Source organism: Lycium barbarum, chromosome 12 (genome assembly GCF_019175385.1).
Source record: "Lycium barbarum isolate Lr01 chromosome 12, ASM1917538v2, whole genome shotgun sequence".
In the NCBI taxonomy this organism is placed as follows: Eukaryota; Viridiplantae; Streptophyta; class Magnoliopsida; order Solanales; family Solanaceae; genus Lycium; species Lycium barbarum.
Window position 1 is genome coordinate 65,774,458 of NC_083348.1, and position 21,541 is coordinate 65,795,998.

Genomic DNA, 21,541 nt, shown 5'->3' on the forward strand with positions numbered 1-21,541 from the left:
GTCCTGCACCAGAAGAAGAGATGGATGAGAATGTATTTGCGGAATTCATCGACGAAGCTGATTATGCTTCTGCTGTAGTTCCTCCTAGAACGGGAAATGCTAATTTCAAAATTGATAGTTCTATCTATCAGCTATTGAAACTTGAAGGCTATTTCCGAAATTCTTCGGAGGATTGTCCACTCCGACACCTGAAGAACTTCCTGCATGTATGTTCTCAACAATCCCAAGGTGCTGTTCCTGTTGATGCACTGCTGTTACGGGTTTTCAAATATTCCTTGGCTGGCCAAGCGAGGGAATGGTATGAAAAGCTCCCCAGCAATACTATTCATACCTGGAACGAATTAGCCAATATATTTTTGAAAAAATGGTTCCCACCAAGCAAATAGGATGAGCTTCGAGACAAGATTTTTGAGTTCAAACAACTTTCGGGGGAACAATTATATGCAGCATGGGAGAGTTTCAAATATTATCTAGCTCAATCTCCGACTCATGGATTTCCAGATGCAATCCTCACCGAGAAGTTCTACAAGGGGTTAGATACCATGAATCAAATTGCTGTCAACACTGCAGCTGGGGGATGCTTCATGGATAAATCATTTGTCAACATTACCAGGTTGCTCGATAAGCTTACTACCCACAACCAAGCTTGGCACTCTAGTGATAGTGAAATCCTGTCATATGGTAGTCCCTCTGCTGCCGCGGTGGCCAAAGAAAATCATGAGCGAGATCATGCATTCGCTCAATTGCAAACCACCGTGGATTTATTATCGAAAAGGCTTACGGAAAAAGAAGCCAAAGGTGTGAATGTTGTCGACGAGATGCCACCTCGTGCTCCCGGAATGTACCAAGTCTCTAAAGAAGCTTATTTAGAGGGGCAGCCACAATATGAGGATGCAAATTATGTCAACAACTCGCAAGGGGGTTATCAACGGCAAAATTATCAAGGTCCCGGTAATCACCCATGGCAAAAGCTTCAACAACAATTTCAAGGGAATAATTATGGAAGAAATGATCAGGGAAATCCAAATCAAGGGAATTATAACAACTATAACTATGGCAACAAGAGCTCGAACCCCTACATTCAACCTAGGGGGCAAGCATCCAATTCCCAACAATGGAGAGATAATTCAGCTAGTAACTCTGCTGTCAACACGTCTAATGATTCTGCGGAACTGAAAAGTATGATGCAGAAAATGCTGATGAATCAAGACAGAACAGAGAGTACAATCAAGGGAATGTCTCAGGTCCAACTATCTCATTCAGCTTCCATTCAGAAGCTTGAAGCGCAATTCAGAAACCTTTCCCGAGAAGTGCATACTCCTCAGCGGGGACAACTACCGAGTGATACAGTTCCAAATCCAAAAGGTAGTGGAGTAAACTCTGTGGAGAATGTAGCTGCTATTAGCACCAGAAGTGAAAAAAATACTTCAAGGTGCTAATAAAAAGGTGATTGATCTGGAACCAATTGTTGAAGAAGAAGCGCATCCTGATGTATCTGATGATATTATAGAGGAAGAAACAGAGGAGGAAGTCCCTATTATAGCGGAAGAGGAGCAGAACCTTGATAATCTCAAGGCACAAGGAGAAAAACAGGAAAAGGGGAAGGGAAAACTTTCTGGTGCTCTTCGTCCTTTGAGCCAATTGTTCAAATCTTCACTGCCTTTTCCTCAAAGGCTAGTGAGAAAAACAGAAGATGAGAAGTGCTTGCGATTTTATGATCAACTCAAGCAGTTGACGATGAACATTCCTTTCATGGACGTTGTCCAAGAAATGCCTGGCTTTGCTAAGTATTTGAAGGATCTTTTAACAAACAAAAAGAAGCCATTGAAACACGACACTGTGGGTATCACTCACCGCGTTAGTGCTATTCTTTCCAAGACCACAGTGCAAAAGAGGGAAGATCCTGGAGCATTCACAATTCCATGCACCATAGGGCAGCAGGATTTCGCCAGGACTTTGTGTGATAACGGGGCTAGCATAAATCTTATGCCCCTGGAAATTTTCAAGAGATCGGGGCTAGCAATGCCAAGGCCAACTACCATGAGGTTGCAGATGGCTGACAGATCGATAAAAAGGCCAGTGGGGGTAGTTGATGATGTGCTGGTTCAAATCGGAGAATTTCTACTGCCAGCAGATTTCGTGATTCTTGATTGTGCTATTGATCAAGAAATTCCTATTATTCTGGGAAGACCTTTCCTTGCGACAGGAGGGCTCTTATGGATTCCGAGAAACACGAGATCAAGTTCCGGGTGAACGATGAGGAGGTGATGTTGACACCCAATTTTGTCCCGCCTCTCCCCGAAATACCTATTTATACTTCTGATATTTTGAGAAATTAAAAAAAAAAAAACATGCGCCTAAATTTTACTATAATTATTAGTCTTTTATTAACACCCACGTTTTATTATTCCGCTGCTGTTATTATTATCGTTATTATTATTATTATTATTATTATTATTATTATTATTAAATTATCATTTTATTTTTGTCATTAATTATTATTTCTTGTTATTTCCTTTATCATTATTATTGTTATTATTATTATTATTATTATTAACTACTAGTCATTATTATCAGTGTTATTTTGTTATCAATTATTAACCATCATTCATCGTTATTTTATTATTAATTATTATCATTGTTTTATCAATAATTGTTATTTATTATTATTATTATCATCATTATTATTTCTTATTATTATTATCATTATTATATTATTATTACCACTATTATTGTTACTATTATTTATTTATTAACATTTTGTCACTATCAATAGCGTTATTTATTATTATTTTTTTTTAATTATTATCATCTTTATTATTATTATTATTAATTATTATCATTTTTTAATTATCAATATTTGTCATTTACTATTATTATTATATCTATTATTATTTTTTATCACCATTATCATCAACATTATCATTTTTACCATTATCACTGTTATTAGCAGTATCACTACTGCTATTTATTTGCTACTATTATTTAGTATTATTGAAACTTGCATTTCTCGACGTTTCTACCAACTTCCGCACACACATCGCATTTATTTCGCACATTTAAATGGTAGCGTTTGTTATTAAATATTATAGCACGGTCATTTGCGACATCATATAATTTTTACCCGGATTTTTTTTTATAATTACATATTTCCGTATTAGGTGATAGTCTGGCACCCTTAGTACATCGTCAATCAAAATGTGTCTCTTATTCAAATTTAGAAGCCAAACTATTTCTTGCACTCAGTCCGTATTTTGACTTACCGGACCCCAAATCAAAGTCCGATTAATTCCTAATATTTTTTGGACTAGACTATATTTTTTATCTCAATTTTTTAGATCAGTCCATGTTCAATTTAATAGTCCATTCTTTCAATACCTAGTCTAAAATTTGACCCGGTCCACAAATGGACCGGGTCCAAATCATTTTTCAGCCAAATAAGGGAAACCCTTTTAGGGTTTCCCCTTCATTTTTCCTCCATACCCACCGCCGCACCCCTCTCTTCTCCTTTTCCCTTCTCCTTCATCTCCGCCTCCCTTCACCCTTTACCCCGAAACCCTCGCCGCCGCTCCCACTTCCCCCCTTTTTTTCCTTCTTCTCCGCTCCCCACTTTCCCCTGTTCCCCGCTCCTCTCTCTCCTCACACCTTTTCTCTTTAGCAAACCCTAGTTTGTTTCCTATAAATACTGGTTTCAAGTTTCATTGAAAGGGGGGGATCATCGGAGAGGATCACAAGAAATCCTTTGGGGAAACAGATTTTAAGACTCCAAAAGCAAAAAAAAAAAAACGAGCTCTGTTTCCTGAAAACCCTTCTGAAAAGCTACGTTTTTTTGTACATTTTAACATTGCACGAATATTCATTTGGAATACAAGTTGTTCCGATCCTTTGCATTTTTTGGGGTTGTTCCGAGTCCGAGCAAATCCGAGATCGGAGTTTGAAGGGTGTCGAGAATAGATCTAGATCCCATACTCACTTCGCTGCACCCGAAGCAGGTGATTCCCCTTTCCCTTTTATTGTTTTCATTTTTATGTGTTTAATTTACAGTAATTAGTTGTCTTGTTGCTCGTTTAGCTCATCAGGCCTAGTCTCTGTTGCTTGATTTTTCGTTTGTGTGAAGTATCATGTTTATGATGACTGATTTTCTTGTTTCATTCAACTTATGATGCTTAGTCCATGGAAGTCAGTTCTCTAGTCTTGTTTAGCTTGTCATGTTTAGATTCTGGTGGTGGGTTTCCTATTCGTTAAGTTTGCTAAGCACGATTAGCAGTAATTAGTTCCCCTGTTCGTTCAGTTTCTTTCAGTTACCCTCTTGTCTCGGTTCAGTTCAATGCACTTTAGTTTGTCTGCATTTTGTTGTCCAGTAGATTTAAAGTATTTAGTTTGTTTAGCATAACTGGTCGCTGGCCTGATCTATTTTAAGCATGGTTCTTTTTTTAATTCATGTATATTGTGTATCCTGCGTTGATGCGCTTCTTGAATCGGATAAGAGTATGTTGTTTCTACCCTGACCTGAGCATACTATCCATTAGAAATTTGTCTATTCACAGTATGAGTATAGTATGCTAGTTAGGATATCTATTTTGGTCAAAATTGTTAAAATACTTATACAACATGTTTGATAGCCTATCAATCTCTGCAGGATATTATCAAGGGCTATTTGATAGTTGGTAGCATAAACTAATTTCAAGTAAATATAAGCTAGTATGTTATCCAATAGAGATAGTTTTTTTTTTTTCTCAAAAAGGTGTTTGGCAGCTTTGATGATATACATATATCTAGTTCTAATTTGTTAAGTATATCCAGTTTTGCATTATGATAAGAATGATGATTTTTGGTAAAGATGATTGAAAATTTGGTTTGTTGTTACCTTAAAAAGGTTAAATCTGGTCTGGTTTGCTTAACCTCTTGAAATAGATATTGTGATCATAAGCATGAGCCTTAAAGATTCATTGTTGTATTCATGGAAACATCTTCAAAAGCCCCAAGGGATTTTCTTCTTTTTACTCACTGTCATTTCGATGCGGTTTGTTTAATTGCTAGTTTCATGGATATCATATATAGGCTAGATAATCCTCATGCTCTTTGGATTCTGCTCTTCTTCGCTGATTTTATTTTTTTCACAATAATGTTTAGAGCACTTCTGCCCCTTTACCTTAATTTAGATCTATCGGGTGAAACACAACTATCTCTCAGCTCTGTGTATCATTTTACCGAGCATAGATTAACTAAATCTGATCTGAATTAGGAACCTAGTCTGTCCGTAACTGTTGTCTCTATATTTATGGTATAAAATGCTTGTGGTATGTTTGTTTGCCCCTGAAGCAATGAACTGAAATACTGATTTAGGTGTTTTCATAAGCTATACAACTGGCAGTTATTTAGATATATTGAAGTTGCTTGTATTGATTAAGGCTGCTCGAAATGTCAACTTGCTGGTTCCATCACATATGAACTTAATGTATTCATCTTTGCTTAATTTTGTGCGACTGGCTATTAAAAAAGACTGAGAATCCTGTGTTGCTGGTCTGCTATCGCATACTCCTGTGCGTTATTATATAGTTCTTGAGTCTTTCGTAATCTGCGGACCCTTGCTATTGCCATGGTTGTACAAATTTTGTGAAGTGCAGTATTGCTGCTTACAACTGTTGTCGCTTAAGCATGTTTGTGGCCAATGTCGTGCACTGCCCTTGCTGGACAGATGCTATTCGTTGTGGTATATTGTGTAGTCTTTCTCACTGTCTTTTCTATGTCCATTTCTGTGCCTTAGTATATGATGCAACTAGTCTTTTGAATGCATTGTCATTGCTATGTAGATCTGTTCGTTGTATGATGTTATTGGTTTCCTTTGTGATATCCACTGCCATTACTATACAAATTGCATGCCTTAATATGTTCTAAACACTTTAATGTTGTTGAGACAGCAGAATTCTATACCTATATATACTCAAAGTATATTCATGAATACATCCTTGTGAATGTGTATACATAAGAAATACTTAAATATACAAAATGATAGGCATAATCTATTGATTTGTTTTGAGTTTAATTTTTTACATGTTTACCCTCATTCGTTGATTATATGCTAACCCCTTTTCTTTTTGTTTTTATGCATGACTATCGCGTACGAGTCCGGGAGACTCGTTTTTTTTCTTCCACATTTGGCGTTGGGCTAAAAGCCCAACATGATCTCTCTCTGCCCAGCCTCGTGTCCACCCCAATAGCAGTCCAGATCCACAGCAATACAAGAAAAGCTGTTGGGCCGAAGCCCAAACAGCTCTTAGGCCCAACAATCCCAAAATGGGGCTGGGCCCATTTGATTTACTTTTATATATTTCATTTTCATTCGATCTGTATTATGTGACTAACATTTTATTTTGTTTTATTCTTCTTGATTTAGATGAACTTAGCGAATTTAGTGAGTTAACTTTAACATATTGGGTAGTAAATTTAGGAGAAAAACTCACAAGCAATCTCCCATAAGTTTCGTTTTCTCCTTTTATATTTATAATATACATAATATTTACCCCTAGAATAATTGATAGCATAAGTTCTTTTGAGTTAGAGGAATCATATTTTAGTGTCTTAATTTCAGAACGTCATCAACACGCAAACGTATTTTAAAATAACTTTACAGATTTTGAGCCAATCATGTATATTCTTTGATTAAGCTAATGGATAAAGATAATAGAAAATGGACAAAAGAAAGCTATTAGCTATTTCGTATTTTTTCATATTCCTAAAACCCAAAGTCAATTAATATCTCATTGTTTAGTTCGTTCAAATATTTATTAAAGGATTGCATAAATTTACGTCTTCTTTACTTATATATTAGATTATCCTATTTTCGTATAGACTCATTTTATTATGCTACTTCCTTTTAAAATTATTGATAATTATTATAAATTTTATTTCAAATATCATTCTAAGATTTCCTTTTATAAAGTATTGGTCTTATTTCAATAGCCTTCTTATTTAAAGCGTTAGCAACATTTATAAAATCTTTGTTTCAAATAGCATTCTAAAATCTCCTCTTATATGAATTACTAGTCCCATTCTTTTTTTTTAAAAAATAGCATCATTATTTGAAGTCCTTCTATAAATGGCATTTAAAATCTTCTTTTGCACAAATCGTTATATCTTTCTATAAGTCTTATTTGCACAAGATATTTTCTTAAAATTTAAATACTATATCCAACATTAATTGATTAATCTAAGTTTGGTCGGATAACCGTAAGTTAACGGATTCTAAAGGATGCCTAACCCCTTCCCTTTAGGATAATATAGAACCCTTACCTAGAATCACATTGGTTAAGCAGACTATTAACAGAGGTTTAGTTTTTTTAAACTTTACCCTAGTTAACATTTAGGTGTCCTAATTCACCGTTAAATTAATTAGGTGGCGACTCCTTAAAACAAAACAAAAGAGGAATCTCCAATATGTTGTACTCCGCTTCAACTCCCGGTTAAAATGGGGTATAACAGCTTGGCGACTCCACTGGGGAATCTTTTGGGTTCTTAACCATAACAACTTAGGTTAATAATTAAATTTGTTGGATGTTTGGTTGTTTTCTTTATTTTTTTGCCTTTATTGTTGCTTTATTTATTTTTTTTCTTCTTTTTATGTTCTTTTAAGTGATTGTTTTATTATGTAAATTTTCTATGTAATATGTATGTTATTGCTTTCCTTAAATTGGCATTCCTCTCATATTTCTTCCATTCCTGGAAAACTCACACATATTCACACACTTAAAGCGGCTTCGCAGTTTGCGCCCGTGCACTACTAAATTACCCCTTTAGTTGGATTGGTCTAGTGGATTTAGTCGATCAGCGGTGCAGTCGACGGCCACGGACTTTCCACTCCCAAGTTGTCCGCTTGGGGGAACCTTGTGTCATAGGAAGCCAACTCTTAGTCAGCCTAAGATAGAGCTAAACCAACACCTTTTATTAAGAGCATACATTTCATGACTTAGGAGGTTTAATACCCTTGGTGTATTAAATTCATTAGATGACTTTACCCAAAACGTCCAAGCGGGTTCGCGACCCCGAGTGACACCAATCATACTTTATGTGCATGTTTGAAGGATAATTGTGCCTAAATATTGACTATTTGCTCTAATTAATTAAACTTTAGGAGGGAGGGCATGATTAATATTTCTATGACAGGTATGGATTTGCATTGGAGTACAACGAATGATGAAGATCAAAGACAACACAAATGGAGCTAGAAGTTAGACATAGGAAACTGTATTTACTTTACTTAAATTAGGAAACACTTTATGTTGTATTCATTTAACATGTAATAAATATTGCATTATCTTGTACTTTATTTGAGAAATAGAATCTGTTTAATTAATCAAAGCAACGGGATGACATATTATGGCACACTTTACCCTTCAAACAACGATAGGCCTACCTCTGGCACAAAGAGGTCACATGCATATTAGGACGCGTTACTGTTTGATATACTTGTTTGACAATTTGTTTGACTTTATTTGAGGAATTATTTGCTACACGTCTTACTTGACTTTACATGTTCATGACTTTACCTAGATATGTTCACGAGACTAACATCATTTATACTTTATGTTTCTTTTGTCTTATTCCCGAAGAAGAAGTTGATTCGTGTTGACACTCAATGGCCGACCATCCTTACATCACAAGGTCAAAGACATCATCGTTACCTCAACGCAGCTGGGTTGTTCAAGGAAAAACAAATATTACGTCTGGTCCAGCCGCATCTATTTCAACTAGCCCGGAAAGCATCATGGTTTCTAATGACCCTCCCGAGATTTTTGAACACGGAACTACTATTCAACGGGATGAACATATCGCCCGCCTGACTCAAGAGATTGAGGATCTACGTGGAGAGCTAAATCGGGTTAGAAACATGACCAACTTATCCATTACACTCCAAAGTCCACCTCCTGAACCTAGGAGTGTCGCACCAAACCCGCCTCATTTTCCATCACTTGAACCTTTAGTTCCAGAACATCTTCCTCCACAAAACAATGCACCTACCAACAACAACTTACCTCCAATCACCTCCGCAAATCCACCAAATCCATCGCCCATCTACACCCCTCCACAGAATCAATCACCCACCTACACTACCTATGCCGCTCCTGATCCACCACCCGTCAACCCACCAAATCAATCACTAGGTAACACTCCTTACATTGCTTTACCCACCAACACTAACCCACCACCTACAATTACTCCTCTAAACCCACCAAATCAAGTCCTTACGTACTTTGGCCATCCACAACAACCTTTCTACCCTTACCATTACATTGAACCCTACCAAGCTCCACTATTCCCTTACCCTGTCTATAGTACTCGACCAAATTACTACCAACCCCGAGCACCTCAATATCAAAACTTACGTCCATACCAATTTGCCCAAATTTCCACCCACCGAAATCGACCACATACCACACATAGAGCCCGTCCAAACCCTGTCATAAAAAACACCCGTGATTACACTCAGTTCGCTGAACCTTTGTCTCAGCTATTTGAAAGACTGAAAGCGGCAGGCGTGGTACAACCTATTGAAGGGAAAATTCTCAATCCTATCCCAAAATGGTTTGATAGTTCCAAGCATTGCGCGTATCATTCTGGAGTTCCGGGGCATGCCACTGAGGATTGCTATGGCTTCAAAAGCAAAATCGAAGCCTTGATTAAGGAAGGAACAATCCAGCTCACTGGAGCTCAACTCGATATGGATCGCCATCCCTTTTCCTACTCACGAAAACGCCAACGTGAACATGATAATTATCGAAAAGTTAAGAATCGGAAGGAGGCTGTTACGCCAATTGGAAAAGATGGAGAGAGGCGTGTCATCAACGTTCGTTGCGCCTGTGGGGATGAGCCGAAAACAAGTGCCAGTGAAGATGGCTGCAACAACTACTGAGACACCAACCATCCAGGGTACAGAACCAGGAGAGACTCTGAAGAACTGGACTTGTACTCCGTCCCTGATTCGCCGGGAGCCTTGGTGGCATGAACATGTAGTGAACTTGTTTTCTTTTATTGATGCTTGAACCGTACCCAAAATTTTGTTTGTTTCGCTTCACCTTGTGGAAGCTTGAATTGCAAAACTATGAATGCATTTCGGATTTTCCTTAATCATTTATTTTCTACTTTACTTATCAAATCTGCCAACTCTACGATTGTGACATGAACGAATAGACAAATCCTGAAAGAGTAACAAAGAAACTAGGGGACAAGACAAGATTCCACTCGAGAAATTGAAATAGCCGATAGGTGACAACATAAGCCTAAAAGCTGGCAATTCAAGAAGAAATCAAAGTACGCCATTAGGTTAGACAACCTAGTTTGCAACATTTCCTTTAGTTGCGAACTACGCTTGACCTGATTCCCCGGTGGATACGTAGGCGGCCCACATAGGGACTCGGTCATACTAGGTTAGAATTTTTGCCATTCACATGCGTTGCGAACTACGCTTGACCTGATTCCTCGGTGGATACGTAGGCAGCCCACATAGGGACTCGGTCATACTAGGTTAGAATTTTTGCCATTCACATGCGGTGCGAACTACGCTTGACCTGATTCCCCGGTGGATACGTAGGCGGCCCACATAGGGACTCGGTCATACTAGGTTAGAATTTTTGCCATTCACATGCGTTCCGAACTACGCTGACCTGATTCCCATGGTGGGATACGTAGGCAGCCCACGTAGGGTTCGGTTGCTTTATAACAAAAATCCAAAATATCTTATGCGTTCCGAACTACGCTGACCTGATTCCCATGGTGGGATACGTAGGCAGCCCACGTAGGGTTCGGTTGCTTTATAACAAAAATCCAAAATATCTTATGCGTCACGAACTACGTTCAGACCTGATTCCTTGGTGGATACGTAGGCAACCTATACAAGGTTCGGTCACAACATATCATAGGTTTAGTGTACCCTTCAGAATCAAAACTGGGGCATATTTTGGAAGATTAGACAAGAGAAAGTTGGACATCAACACTATTAAGGCTACTAGACAAGAATAGTACACACAAACGACCTTTCAAAGTTCTCGGAAGTGTCGCAATCATAAGTTAGCAGGAATATCTTACAACTTGTATACATATATTTTCATATATATCTTTCCTTACATACATACACTTACGTATATATTTTTTCAAATGGAAGGCTTTCTTTCAAATTATTTCACTACTGTTCATCTACCGAGGCTTTAAACGGAGGCCGCAAGATCCAAACAGACAGGATGAATGGGGCGTCAACAAAGTCAAGCTTCGAGTCAACACGAATCAACTTTCCCCCTCCCAAACTGAGAATTTTTCTTTGAATGCAGGAACTTAAAATCGCGAGATCAACAATCAAGTCTACCAATCAGGGCCATTGTGGCCTCGCCTCAAAAGCCATGCGGCTTTGATTTCAACCTTATCTTTTAATTTATTTTTTTATCAAAATAATTTTATACACCTGTTTTGAAGGTTGATGAGATTAAAGACGAATCAAATCAGGATTATGTGCCATCAATTCAGCCTGTCACGATACCGTCAAACTGCAAATTCTAGAGCTTCTTGTGTCATTCTTTTACGGGTTATCTGGCATTGAACATTGTTTTGGCTGCGAATCTGCATTAAGGACGAGATACAATGGCAAAAAGATTTGAGTCCTTCAACACCGGTGTGGGGTTGGTGCAAGCGCAAAATGAAGATAGCGAGAAGAATGTAGTACAAAGAAGCGTGTTGGTCAATTTGGGAAATACCCTCAGCCTTCTTCCTAACACAAGTTCAGCTTCCAGCTCTACCCAAAACATTTCTTTCACTATTTCTCCTCACCCAGCTCCTACAAATATACCGCCAAGATACTCTATTAAACCAGATGCTTTGCAAGTCACATTGATACCTAATGTCCAAAAGCCTGCACTTGCAGCGCCCTTCACAGAAAACCAGCAAAATCAGCTAGCGGTATACCCACACAAGAGATTGAGAAATGAAGCGAACGCAATCAATCAGAATGACTCGGATAGAGAGCTTCACAATTTGAGGAGAATTGTCGAAGAAGAGATGCGGGCAAGAAATGTCCAAAGCTTAAGATATGAAAGTTTGTGCATGCTTCCAAATGTTGAGTTGCCGCCAGGATTCAAAGTGCCAAAATTCAACACCTTTAATGGCAGAGGAAATCCTATTACGCACTTGAAGGACTATTGTAGCAGATTAATGGGAATTGGACAAGATGAAGCCATAAGAATGAAATTGTTCATTCTGAGCCTATCAGGGTTGGCGTTAGATTGGTACACAGAACAAGACTTTCGCAAATGGTACACATGGGAGGACATGGCCCGCGACTTTGTAGAACATTTCAAATTTAACATCGGGGTTAGTCCAAATCTGTATGATATGCTTGAGATAGAAAGAATGCCACATGAGTCTTTTCAGGAATATGCCATCCGATGGAGATTGGAAGCTTCAAAAATACGTCCTCCGTTGCCTGAGAATGAGTTGATTTCAACTTTCATCCAAATACAAAAGGGCATATATTATGAAAAGTTGTTATGTGCGCGGTTGCGCGACTTTGCTGATCTAATTCAAATTGGAAAGCAAGTAGAAGCGGGCATTCGAGCAGGAAGAATTGTTGACAGTTCATCAAGTACAAACAACTTTTCAAGTCGAGACATTCAACAATTTGCAAGGCAAAAACAGAGAAACCGACTCAGCTATCAGGTCTACACATCAGCCGCAATCACGACAGAACTATCAATGTTCGCGTGATCATATATACCTTCATCAACGAGGCATTCAATATCAACCCGATCCAGCACAGTCTAGCTTACGACGGTCAGAGCACGCAAAACTCCGCACTTTTACTCCTCTTGAAGAGTCGTTAACCAGCATATTTGAGAAAATGAAAGCCAAGGGACTCCTGAAGCCAAAGAAAGGATGGATCCCTAAAAGCCTACCGCCAGATTTTGATTGGTCCAAAAGTTGTGCTTACCACTCTAATATTCCAGGTCATGACACAGAAAATTGCCCGGCCCTTAAGCATAAGATCCAGAACATGATCGAAAAGGATAAGATAAGTGTGCAACAAAATAAATTGTGCGACAATGATGGCCCTTCAGTTGCAAATGCAATTATTGTTACCGGTGATCTGTCAAAATTGGCACCGAGACATTTGAAAAGGAAGCGTGGAACTAAGTAAGACGATTGAAAGGATCTACCATCACTAGCGTTCTCCACCCACTTGCCTCATGATCAACTTTCCTTCTTGTAATTTTTGCTAAAGCTTGTTATGAACTACTTTCGACCTGATTCCTTTGGGATAAGTAGGCAGTCCATTCTCGGACACGGTCTTAATATAGTGAAAATTCCATCCTCCCCATAAAGCAACACTGGGGCAGCTTTGCAAATGGCCTATCATTATTCGACAAAAAAAACATGAATCGAAATCTCGAACAATATATCAGCGTCACCAGATTGTTGCAATGCCATCACCTCAAGAAATGCAGATTCAACGCCAAAGCTTCGGTGTTCAATGCAAGGCAACCATGTTATTTTACACTAACAAAATTTTCTTTGAGTAATGCAGGGACATATTTTAGCTATTCTTGAAGGACATCGCACAGTATCAAATCGGCAATTGCAAGATTCAGATACAACAAAGGGCAAAGTCAACTTGATACTAATTAATTTTGAAACTTACAAATTTCTTTGAGTGCAGGAACCTTTTAGTTGCAAATTTTGGCAGGGTAGAAAGTCCCCAAATCTTCGGCATTGCATCATGAATATTTGTTGCCGCAAATTACGCACTGCGTCGAGACACGTCTCACCGTATATGAATCAAGCATCGCAAAGGCTCTTCGCTCCGCACTAATTTTGGTAACCATAAATCAAGCAGGTCATTTCGGGCTCATTCCGCCTTTATGCGTTGTATGGGCTGTGCACCGCCCTTTGAATTTTTCGCATAAGGCTGAGCACAGCCCCCTTGAAATGCCTGCATAAAGCATTTGCACTGCACTAGCATTGCTTTATTATTTGCAAATGCCCCGCATCGCACCGCACCTGCATTACATTATCACTTTCAAATGCCCTGCAAAGGCACAACACCATCGTTCGCAAAAGCACCGCATTTTAGGCCCGTCCGCCTTTAATAGGACATTTTAGGCTCGTCCGCCTTTAATTGGACATTATAGGCTCGTCCGCCTTTAATTGGACATTATAGGCTAGTCCGCCTTTAATAGGACATTTAGGCTCGTCCGCCTTTAATTGGACATTTTAGGCTAGTCCGCCTTTAATAGGACGTTTAAGGCTGAGCACCGCCTTTTATATGTTGCATGGGATGTGCACCGCCCCTTTGAAATTTCTGCAAAGGCTAAGCGCCGCCTTCTATCTGTCGCATGGTCTTAGCACCGCCCTCTTGATGCTTTTGCATAAAGTCGAGCGCCACTTTCCATCTCAATTTCATTCTGCTTTGTAACCAGAACTACGCTCGACCCGATTCCCTCAGTGGGATTCGTCGTCTGCGAAAAGCTCAATATCCTTCCGTACCAGAAACTGGGACAAATTTTAAAGGCGTCATCGCAGCCCAACATCCTCCTGCGCCAAAACTGGGACAAATTTTTAGGGCATCATCGCAAGCGATATCGAGAAAAATGAAGGAGTATATGGCCAACAGAGTCATCAGGCAAATGGAAACTTTGGAAAAGGACGCTCTTCACAGTGCGTCACAGTCCCAGTTAGCCAAGACTCAGAAATAGGCGGAGTTTACAAGTCCAGACAAAGTTGGAAGCATAAAGCGTCGAGAACCAAATCTTTAGAGTCAACGCGAACCAAAGCGCTGCATATGCACTAAATACCCTATGAAAGCACTGCATCATTGCCCGCATTGCACCGCACTTGCATGGCTTTATTATTTTCAAATGCCCCTGTGTATGCGCAGCCGCATCGCATCGCACCTGCATTACATTATCACCTTCAAATGCCCTGCAAAGACGCAACATCATTGTTCGCAAAAGCACCAACATTTTAGGCTCGTCCGCCTTTAATTGGACATTTTGGGCTCGTCCGCCTTTTAATTGGACATTTTAGGCTCGTCCACCTTTAATTGGACATTTTAGGCTCGTCCGCCTTTAATTGGACATTTTAGGCTCGTCCGCCTTTAATTGGACATTTTAGGATCGTCCGCCTTTAATTGGACATTTTAGGCTAGTCCGCCTTTAATTGGACATTTTAGGCTCGTCCGCCTTTAATTGGACATTTTAGGCTCGTCCGCCTTTAATAGGACATTTAAGGCTGTGCACCGCCTTTTATATGATGCATGGGTTGTGCACCACCCTTTGCATCGCTTTCATATATTGCCCGGGCCATGCACCGCCCTTTTAAATCTCTGCATAAGGCTGTGCACCGCCTTTCATATGATGCATGGGTTGTGCACCGCCCTCTACATCGCTTCCATATATTGCCTGGGCCATGCACCGCCCTTTTAAATCTCTGCATAAGGCTGTGCACCGCCCTTTGCATCGTTTCCATATGTTGCCTGTGCCATGCACCGCCCTTTTAATTTTCTGCATAAAGCCATGCACCGCCCTTTTAAATTTCTGCATAAAGCTGTGCACCGCATTTCATATGATGCATGGGTTATGCACCGCCCTTTGCATCGCTTTCATATATTGCCTAGGCCATAAACCGCCCTTTCAAACTTCCGCATAAGACTGAGCACCACCTTTAAATTTTATGCATAAAGCCGTACACCGCCCTTTGCATCGCTTTCATAAACCGCCCTTTCAAACTTCCGCATAAGACTGAGCACCACCTTTAAATTTTATGCATAAAGTCGTACACCGCCCTTTGCATCGCTTTCATATATTGCTTGGGCCATGCACCGCCCTTTTAATTTTCTGCATAAAGCCGAGCACCGCCCTTGCATCTCTTTCGTATATCACGTGAGTCATGCACCGCCTTTCTAAATCTCCGCATAAAGACATTGCACCGCACCTGCCTTGTTTTATTATTATTTTGTTGATGCCCTGCATATGCTCGCAGCAGTATTGCACCGCGCTTGCATCGCTGTATTTCAATATTTATTCTTACTGACTATTTTTATCTAGTTTTTAGTTTCGCAGGAGCTTTTAGCGCAACGTGGAACTATTTCTTCGGCAGCGAACTGGGGCAATACGTTGGGAAGGATAAGCAAACTTCTCGACAAGGGTCAAAGATCTACCTCGAACACTCGGCTTCAAATTCAAATTTCCCGTTCACATTCCAGCACAATCAATTTTTGGGGTTCTATCACAATACCCAGTGTCATCATAATTCGACACCGGGACAATATTTTTTGCGAATATTCGCATCAAATCGTGAGTCGCCAGTCATAGGTGTCATAGTCTTCCCAGAACTACACACGGCCTGATTCTCGTGCAACCCGAGATATGTAGGCGATTCAGAGACCAGAGTTCGGCCGTAATTTTCTTTACCCTTAGTCCTTCATAATCCTCTAGCCGAGACAAAATAGGCTACTAAGTCAACGTCTTTGCCCGAAAATTCTTTCATCATTATCAGGCAAAGAGGGACAAGTTGTTGACACCCAATTTTGTCCCGCCTCTCCCCGAAATACCTATTTATACTTCTGATATTTTGAGAAATTAAAAAAAAAAAACATGCGCCTAAATTTTACTATAATTATTAGTCTTTTATTAACACCCACGTTTTATTATTCCGCTGCTGTTATTATTATCGTTATTATTATTATTATTATTATTATTATTATTATTATTATTAAATTATCATTTTATTTTTGTCATTAATTATTATTTCTTGTTATTTCCTTTATCATTATTATTGTTATTATTATTATTATTATTAACTACTAGTCATTATTATCAGTGTTATTTTGTTATCAATTATTAACCATCATTCATCGTTATTTTATTATTAATTATTATCATTGTTTTATCAATAATTGTTATTTATTATTATTATTATCATCATTATTATTTCTTATTATTATTATCATTATTATATTATTATTACCACTATTATTGTTACTATTATTTATTTATTAACATTTTGTCACTATCAATAGCGTTATTTATTATTATTTTTTTTTAATTATTATCATCTTTATTATTATTATTATTAATTATTATCATTTTTTAATTATCAATATTTGTCATTTACTATTATTATTATATCTATTATTATTTTTTATCACCATTATCATCAACATTATCATTTTTACCATTATCACTGTTATTAGCAGTATCACTACCGCTATTTATTTGCTACTATTATTTAGTATTATTGAAACTTGCATTTCTCGACGTTTCTACCAACTTCCGCACACACATCGCATTTATTTCGCACATTTAAATGGTAGCGTTTGTTATTAAATATTATAGCACGGTCATTTGCGACATCATATAATTTTTACCCGGATTTTTTTTTATAATTACATATTTCCGTATTAGGTGATAGTCTGGCACCCTTAGTACATCGTCAATCAAAATGTGTCTCTTATTCAAATTTAGAAGCCAAACTATTTCTTGCACTCAGTCCGTATTTTGACTTACCGGACCCCAAATCAAAGTCCGATTAATTCCTAATATTTTTTGGACTAGACTATATTTTTTATCTCAATTTTTTAGATCAGTCCATGTTCAATTTAATAGTCCATTCTTTCAATACCTAGTCTAAAATTTGACCCGGTCCACAAATGGACCGGGTCCAAATCATTTTTCAGCCAAATAAGGGAAACCCTTTTAGGGTTTCCCCTTCATTTTTCCTCCATACCCACCGCCGCACCCCTCTCTTCTCCTTTTCCCTTCTCCTTCATCTCCGCCTCCCTTCACCCTTTACCCCGAAACCCTCGCCGCCGCTCCCACTTCCCCCCTTTTTTTTCTTTTTCTCCGCTCCCCACTTTCCCCTGTTCCCCGCTCCTCTCTCTCCTCACACCTTTTCTCTTTAGCAAACCCTAGTTTGTTTCCTATAAATACTGGTTTCAAGTTTCATTGAAAGGGGGGGATCATCGGAGAGGATCACAAGAAATCCTTTGGGGAAACAGATTTTAAGACTCCAAAAGCAAAAAAAAAAAACGAGCTCTGTTTCCTGAAAACCCTTCTGAAAAGCTACGTTTTTTTGTACATTTTAACATTGCACGAATATTCATTTGGAATACAAGTTGTTCCGATCCTTTGCATTTTTTGGGGTTGTTCCGAGTCCGAGCAAATCCGAGATCGGAGTTTGAAGGGTGTCGAGAATAGATCTAGATCCCATACTCACTTCGCTGCACCCGAAGCAGGTGATTCCCCTTTCCCTTTTATTGTTTTCATTTTTATGTGTTTAATTTACAGTAATTAGTTGTCTTGTTGCTCGTTTAGCTCATCAGGCCTAGTCTCTGTTGCTTGATTTTTCGTTTGTGTGAAGTATCATGTTTATGATGACTGATTTTCTTGTTTCATTCAACTTATGATGCTTAGTCCATGGAAGTCAGTTCTCTAGTCTTGTTTAGCTTGTCATGTTTAGATTCTGGTGGTGGGTTTCCTATTCGTTAAGTTTGCTAAGCACGATTAGCAGTAATTAGTTCCCCTGTTCGTTCAGTTTCTTTCAGTTACCCTCTTGTCTCGGTTCAGTTCAATGCACTTTAGTTTGTCTGCATTTTGTTGTCCAGTAGATTTAAAGTATTTAGTTTGTTTAGCATAACTGGTCGCTGGCCTGATCTATTTTAAGCATGGTTCTTTTTTTAATTCATGTATATTGTGTATCCTGCGTTGATGCGCTTCTTGAATCGGATAAGAGTATGTTGTTTCTACCCTGACCTGAGCATACTATCCATTAGAAATTTGTCTATTCACAGTATGAGTATAGTATGCTAGTTAGGATATCTATTTTGGTCAAAATTGTTAAAATACTTATACAACATGTTTGATAGCCTATCAATCTCTGCAGGATATTATCAAGGGCTATTTGATAGTTGGTAGCATAAACTAATTTCAAGTAAATATAAGCTAGTATGTTATCCAATAGAGATAGTTTTTTTTTTTTCTCAAAAAGGTGTTTGGCAGCTTTGATGATATACATATATCTAGTTCTAATTTGTTAAGTATATCCAGTTTTGCATTATGATAAGAATGATGATTTTTGGTAAAGATGATTGAAAATTTGGTTTGTTGTTACCTTAAAAAGGTTAAATCTGGTCTGGTTTGCTTAACCTCTTGAAATAGATATTGTGATCATAAGCATGAGCCTTAAAGATTCATTGTTGTATTCATGGAAACATCTTCAAAAGCCCCAAGGGATTTTCTTCTTTTTACTCACTGTCATTTCGATGCGGTTTGTTTAATTGCTAGTTTCATGGATATCATATATAGGCTAGATAATCCTCATGCTCTTTGGATTCTGCTCTTCTTCGCTGATTTTATTTTTTTCACAATAATGTTTAGAGCACTTCTGCCCCTTTACCTTAATTTAGATCTATCGGGTGAAACACAACTATCTCTCAGCTCTGTGTATCATTTTACCGAGCATAGATTAACTAAATCTGATCTGAATTAGGAACCTAGTCTGTCCGTAACTGTTGTCTCTATATTTATGGTATAAAATGCTTGTGGTATGTTTGTTTGCCCCTGAAGCAATGAACTGAAATACTGATTTAGGTGTTTTCATAAGCTATACAACTGGCAGTTATTTAGATATATTGAAGTTGCTTGTATTGATTAAGGCTGCTCGAAATGTCAACTTGCTGGTTCCATCACATATGAACTTAATGTATTCATCTTTGCTTAATTTTGTGCGACTGGCTATTAAAAAAGACTGAGAATCCTGTGTTGCTGGTCTGCTATCGCATACTCCTGTGCGTTATTATATAGTTCTTGAGTCTTTCGTAATCTGCGGACCCTTGCTATTGCCATGGTTGTACAAATTTTGTGAAGTGCAGTATTGCTGCTTACAACTGTTGTCGCTTAAGCATGTTTGTGGCCAATGTCGTGCACTGCCCTTGCTGGACAGATGCTATTCGTTGTGGTATATTGTGTAGTCTTTCTCACTGTCTTTTCTATGTCCATTTCTGTGCCTTAGTATATGATGCAACTAGTCTTTTGAATGCATTGTCATTGCTATGTAGATCTGTTCGTTGTATGATGTTATTGGTTTCCTTTGTGATATCCACTGCCATTACTATACAAATTGCATGCCTTAATATGTTCTAAACACTTTAATGTTGTTGAGACAGCAGAATTCTATACCTATATATACTCAAAGTATATTCATGAATACATCCTTGTGAATGTGTATACATAAGAAATACTTAAATATACAAAATGATAGGCATAATCTATTGATTTGTTTTGAGTTTAATTTTTTACATGTTTACCCTCATTCGTTGATTATATGCTAACCCCTTTTCTTTTTGTTTTTATGCATGACTATCGCGTACGAGTCCGGGAGACTCGTTTTTTTTCTTCCACATTTGGCGTTGGGCTAAAAGCCCAACATGATCTCTCTCTGCCCAGCCTCGTGTCCACCCCAATAGCAGTCCAGATCCACAGCAATACAAGAAAAGCTGCTGGGCCGAAGCCCAAACAGCTCTTAGGCCCAACAATCCCAAAATGGGGCTGGGCCCATTTGATTTACTTTTATATATTTCATTTTCATTCGATCTGTATTATGTGACTAACATTTTATTTTGTTTTATTCTTCTTGATTTAGATGAACTTAGCGAATTTAGTGAGTTAACTTTAACATATTGGGTAGTAAATTTAGGAGAAAAACTCACAAGCAATCTCCCATAAGTTTCGTTTTCTCCTTTTATATTTATAATATACATAATATTTACCCCTAGAATAATTGATAGCATAAGTTCTTTTGAGTTAGAGGAATCATATTTTAGTGTCTTAATTTCAGAACGTCATCAACACGCAAACGTATTTTAAAATAACTTTACAGATTTTGAGCCAATCATGTATATTCTTTGATTAAGCTAATGGATAAAGATAATAGAAAATGGACAAAAGAAAGCTATTAGCTATTTCGTATTTTTTCATATTCCTAAAACCCAAAGTCAATTAATATCTCATTGTTTAGTTCGTTCAAATATTTATTAAAGGATTGCATAAATTTACGTCTTCTTTACTTATATATTAGATTATCCTATTTTCGTATAGACTCATTTTATTATGCTACTTCCTTTTAAAATTATTGATAATTATTATAAATTTTATTTCAAATATCATTCTAAGATTTCCTTTTATAAAGTATTGGTCTTATTTCAATAGCCTTCTTATTTAAAGCGTTAGCAACATTTATAAAATCTTTGTTTCAAATAGCATTCTAAAATCTCCTCTTATATGAATTACTAGTCCCATTCTTTTTTTTTAAAAAATAGCATCATTATTTGAAGTCCTTCTATAAATGGCATTTAAAATCTTCTTTTGCACAAATCGTTATATCTTTCTATAAGTCTTATTTGCACAAGATATTTTCTTAAAATTTAAATACTATATCCAACATTAATTGATTAATCTAAGTTTGGTCGGATAACCGTAAGTTAACGGATTCTAAAGGATGCCTAACC

General features: G+C 37.8%; 1 non-coding gene across 1 annotated transcript; it reads right to left on the reverse strand.

Annotated features, from left to right (window-relative positions):
• Window positions 1–389: 389 nt before the first annotated feature.
• On the reverse strand, window positions 390–496 carry LOC132625309 (small nucleolar RNA R71). Its single transcript, XR_009576745.1, has one exon. It is a non-coding gene; the product is annotated as a small nucleolar RNA R71 (small nucleolar RNA).
• Between the last annotated feature and the right edge of the window lie 21,045 nt (window positions 497–21,541).